This window comes from Bombina bombina, chromosome 7 (assembly GCF_027579735.1).
Source record: "Bombina bombina isolate aBomBom1 chromosome 7, aBomBom1.pri, whole genome shotgun sequence".
Taxonomy (NCBI): domain Eukaryota; kingdom Metazoa; phylum Chordata; class Amphibia; order Anura; family Bombinatoridae; genus Bombina; species Bombina bombina.
In genome coordinates this window covers 388,678,046-388,684,045 of record NC_069505.1, presented here as the reverse complement: position 1 = coordinate 388,684,045, position 6,000 = coordinate 388,678,046, and positions in this window count along the sequence as shown.

Sequence of the window (6,000 nt, the reverse complement as noted above, 5' to 3'; positions counted from 1 at the left end):
ATATAGGTGGCGGCGGTGTAGGGGGGGCAGAATAGGGGTGTTTAGACTCAGGGTACATGTTAGGGTGTTAGGTGCAGACATCTCCATAGGAATCAATGGGATATCGGGCAGCAGCGAACATGAACTTTTGCTATGGTCAGACTCCCATTGATTCCTATGGGATCCTCCACCTCCAGGGCGGCGGATTGAAAACCAGGTACGCTGGGCCGGAAAAGTGCAGAGCGTACCTGCTAGTCATTTGATAACTAGCAAAACTAGTCAGATTGTGCCGAACTTGCGTTCGGAACATCTGGAGTGACGTAAGAATCGATCTGTGTCGGACTGAATCCGGCGGATCGTAGCTTACGTCACAAAATTCTACTTTTGCCAGTGTGTAGGGCTTGATAACTTAGGCGAATCAGCCTCGCCACAAATATGCTGCGGAATTCCAGCATATTTGAGGTTGACAGCTTGATAACTAGAGGCCAGGGTCTCAAGGCGCTGCTCATTTTATAGACCTTGGAAGGATGAAAGGCTGAAAACCTCACCGGGGTTGAACCTGCAACCCTTGGGTTGCTACTGAGCTCTGCCACAGTGCCTTAGCATGCTGAGCTATCTGTCCGGCTTTCAAAAAACAGACCGTACAAATAGCCCCGACAGAGGGCACGCTCCAGGCAACCTAAGCCGCCGGACCTACTCATAGGTCCCTAAAAAAGGGGAACACAAAGCCTTCATCGAGGCCCCCCGAGAAGGAGAGGATACCCTCAGAACCCAAAGGAATAGAAAACCGTCTCCTGTCATAAGGATCAAAATAGACTCAGCAAGCTCACACATCCCAAAGGATACTGTGACCCATAAACCGCTCAGGCATCCTGACCTGCAGACCCAGCAGGGCCACCAATATAAGGGAACAAAAATCCAGAAACTGGTACAGGAACGAGCGTAAAGATGGCAGAGCCATTCCCTCCAGAGTACAGGATGGCTCCAAGTATAACCCTACTCTGAAACCAGACAAGGCCATAGACCTAAGGATCTATCAAACAGACCCCACAGTCTGACATGGTACCAGCAGGGTTCCAGGTGAAACCAAGTCCACCTTCCACTTCCAGACCAGGAGAAACCCCAAGTAAGGACTCCGTCTCCCTAAGAAGAGAATATCCACCTAAAGAAAAAGGGAAGAGGCCGGAAAGGCAATAACTGTCTTCAAGGCCCTAAGCCACCGGCTAAACGGAAAGAGAAAATTCCCCGCAAATGTCCTAGCGAGGACCCCCTCACAAGTAGCTCGCCCAATAGATGCACAGCCAACCCATTTGCCTGCAGAGCAGAGAATCCAAGGGTACACTGGCAAACTAACAGGGGGATGCAACCTGAAGGCGCACCAGAAACTGGAATCCAGCGCCAGCAGCTGAGTAGAAACTGACATTCTTGAGGCGCAAACCACCCAGCTAACCACAGATGACATGGGTTACTCTGTGGCAAGGAGTAATAAATACTCAGATAAACCGGGCCAATCCTGACCTGGTCTGTTAGATGGAGCAAGGACATAACTCCAGTTCCCACCATCGTGGAACATCCTGACCAGCCCTGAGATCCAAAACAACCCAAAACTGGGACTGGAGCGAAGCCCCAGAAGAGGAAGACTCAGGAGAAACACAGGTCTGGGTACCTAACAGTTCAGGCAACTATACCCTGGAACTAAACACCCTGACTGACCAAAAAAACAGAGAAAGGGACTGGAGCATATCCAGAGAATCCGGACAGCAAAGAGAACTCGAAAGCCTCGACCAAAGGAAGGAACTACCCCTAGATAAAGTCCAACTCTCCAAGGAGCAAGGCTAGAAGTCAAATGAAGGGACTTCGCAAGGCCTCAGGACAACAGAAGGGATACCTCAAGATCCCCAAACCCTACTAGCAGGGCTAATCTCCCCATCACCTCCACACAGACAGAGACACAGGGGAGAGAAAAGTGCCAAACCTTCCCAGCTCCGGGAAACCCTGAGCTAAGCAAGTCCCTACAGGGATCAACCAACGTCCGGAACACAGATCCCCCAAAAGGAGATCTAACCACCCTGAGACAATGGATGAAGACCAAAAGGTCTCATAACTCAGACAGACCCTACACGGCCCAGAGTAAACACTAGAAACAGCATATATGCACCCACTTAAGGTGCCAAAATTTGCAACAGGTTTTAAAATAGAAAACCTTCCACAAGCTGTACAGCTATCCATACAAACTGTTGGATAAAGCCCCAATAGGGCCATCCAGAAGCCTAAACTGAAGGCCATACCACTCCTCAGTGGCAACGGGACGTAACGCCGCCAGCCCTCCCCCTATAGAGGAGGAAACGCTAGGTTCAGATGAAATCAGATGTCAAATAAAATTACGCAGCGGAACCACCCCTCCCCGGTCATCTATAACTGAAGGCTATAAGGACTGAAACAATCCTTTCCAGCCACGCAACCCACAGGTCCTCTAGAAGTGCTTAGTTAAACATAAAAACAAGGATAACTTGAGCACTCAGCGCTACTACCGAACCGGTCCGGCAGAACAGCGCCACGTGTGTGAACAGCCACAAAACTAAATGAACCCGACAGGACCAGCCTGTACTCAGGGTCCTAACCGGCAAGCTGTATAAATTCTCCCACATAGGGGAAAATAAAAAAACAGACATTATTAAACATAGGACTAACATGTCCAAACAACTTCCGGAGAAGTAACAAAGAGTATCGATCCCAGATAGTTCCCGAAGGAAAACACAAATAAAAGACATCCCATCGGATACAACATAAAATGTAAGGCAACCCGAAGGTTAACGCCCAAAAGACACAGGTCTACCCGCAGAACCAGCCAAACGGAGCCCTATCTTTAAAAAAAACTGGGAAAGATCTCAAATAAAAGACAAACAGGAGATAACCCCACATGTCTAATGAGGTGCACCATTCGAATTATTAGACTGAAAGTTTCCATATCTGTTAACGATAGGATCATTCAATAACTGAAAAATATGTTGAAGCAACACGCTAAGGCTCGCAATCCTGTAACGAAAGTCACAACACTCCGGAACAGTTACACTCACGGGGAACTGTAGAGGCCCACCCCAAGGCTGAAGACCCAGGACAATAGGGCATGAGCACAATCTCAAATAAACGCCTGGACTCTGCAGACAGACCATCGCTAACATTATCTGGAAGCTAAAACGTGCTGCAACCTCCGGGGGAACACACCACCCCGCATGGAAGAACCATAAACTGGGTTAACCGCATGTGTAGAAGTATGAATAGGTAGGGAACTCACGTCCCGGAAGGCAGGGCCCCCAGAGGCGGATGGCTCAGCAGGCCCCCGATTCCCGAGCCCAAGGAACCAGGTGCTCTAATATGGCATACGGAAAAAGAACTGGTCGACGTGTCAACGAGGCCAATCCGGAGTCATCACTAGACACAGAATCTGAAATCAAAATAGTCTCGGTATCAGAATCCTCAGTAACTGAATCTGAAATGAGCACAGTCTCAGCATCAGAATCCTCCATAGCTGGATAGAGGAAATATCAATATGGACTAAAGTATTAAAACAAAAACGGTACCTGACACCCACAATGGCTGGGGCACTCACCACCTCTTATGATCAGACCCCTGCGGACTAGAATATTCTTCGTCACATGGTCAGGAATGCAAAAATGGGGAACGGAATGGAACCACGCCCAAACACAAGGTGAACCGTACAGTCCAAAAAAGCGCGCCCAACCCGAAAGGCTGTCTCACTTCTGATGGCCTCAAAGTTCCAACCACAAGCCCATAAACATCACACATAAGCAGGTTGAATCACATAAGAAACATCATTATAAAAACCCCTGTTCAATAACCCCCCTCAGCAGATATTAACCCTCGATTCCAAGATACTAACGGAGACTCACTGAGACCCATATGTCATATAGTTAGACTCGCAAGGTGTTGTAGCCTCTCGGGAAAACATTTACTTTACAATACATTGATGATAAAGTAAAATGAAATGATCTTACCGGAATCTACGCTGTGGAACAGGAACACAACCTTTCAAGTGTGATGAATAGTAGCATCTCCTCCGCCATGGACTTGAGAGAAGGAAGCAGGCAGGGGAGTGAAGTTCGACAACGCCGATCGCTTGTGGAGCTGTTAATATGAGTCGGGATGGTTTCGCAGAGAGACTCTCCCTGCATCTCCGGACTCTATAACTTTCATCCAAGCCCTTACGGAGAGACTGACAGGACTACTTAAAACTCCTGTCCCATGCCGAAGAGTACTACTCTCCATAAAAGACAAAAAACAAAAATTAAAAATTCTGACACTTCTCTGCCAACCTCCTGGGTCGAAAGTCAAAGAATGTCTGGGGGGTGAGGGGAGTGGGAGGAGTATTTAAGCCTTTGGCTGTGGTGTCTTTGCCTCCTCCTGGTGGCCAGGTTCTTAATACCCATAAGTAATGAATGCAGCTGTGGACTCTTTCCATTTAAGAAGAAAAGAGGCCCTTGAGATAACATGTCTTGTCTCAGAGCAAGAAGCCATGGAAGTGATGAGGACACCTGCACTAGATCAGCAAATCATGTTCTGCAGGGCTAAGCTAGAGCAATCGATATTACTGAAGCAGATTCCTGTTTGATCAGAGCAATGACTCTTGAAAGAAGAACAAACAGAAGAAACAGGTATGCTAGATTAAATTCTCATGGACATAACAAGGCATCTATCATGTGAGCCTTTGGATCTCTTGATCTTGCACAATACCTTAAGTGAGAGGCCATCAGATCTATGTCTTATAAACCCCATTTTATCACTAAATGATTGAGTTTGATCCATAGGGGCCGATTTATTATCGGTCTGTCCGACATGATCCGCTCAGCGGATCATGTCCGACAGACATTGATGAATGCCGACAGCATACGATGTCGGTATTTATCATTGGGGGTGTCAATCAGCCCGATCGTATGAGATCAGGCGGATTGATGTCCGCCGCCTCAGAGCAGGCGAACCAGTTAAGGAGCTGCGGTCTTAAGACATCTGCTTCATAACTGCTGGAAACAGGGGCATCAGGGGCCATTCGGCCCTTGATAAATCGGCCCCATAGTGTGTAATGGCAGAGTATAAAATGAGACCAGACATACACAGATACAAAATAAAAAAAAGTAGAGAGCCCTCTACACTGAGACCACTAACCCCTCTGACACCTTTACTATAATGTTAGTGAGTGCACACTAAAGCCCCAAGCTCCAGACTGTAGCCCTGGTTACTCCCTGGCAGCTCTTGCATGGGTACTCACCCCCTTCTAGTGACAGGACCAATGATTTGCTGACAAAAGCTGAAAAACTGCAGGCCAAGGGCTCCTGAGCTACTTTCCTGCTCTGCAGTAGATCTGGAGTGAAGAGGAAGGAGCACAAAGCTAAGGGGGCAGGGCTACTGCCAGTTGTGATACCAGTGCCTCAGAGAGGCTTAAAGTGAACAAAAACATAAGATTTGCACCCACACCAAATGTACCCCTAAACTTCAAATAAAGTGCTACCCTGCCAAACCGGATGGTGCCCTAATGAACTGCTAACTGTACAGAGCAGTTAGCGGTTTTCATAAAGGGCCATACACCTAATTTTACTAAGGTGTTAAAAATGGGTCCCCAGAGCTGCCAGATGGCCGTAAACTACACCAGTCTTATCTGTATGTGTCCCTCATAAGGATAGGCCATCTAGATACCTAGAATTTTTTAAAAAAAAACAATGTGTCAGTAGGAAGACAGGCTAAGTCCCCTGGCTATGCTGTACCTTTATTTTAAATAGATTACCTACCAGAGAAAATCAAGTAGTCAATACTTCCATATATGTAAACACTTATTAACCCACTTTAATTTATAATCAAATTATAAATATCTTCAAGTATACTGTGATGGAATCCTTAATTAAATATTTTAAGAACATTTTTAGCCACTTAAAGAAAAAGGAAAGAAAAGCAAGAATATTTGTAGGACTGTCTTAGGACTCCATACCTTCCCTTCACATAGTCCACGTT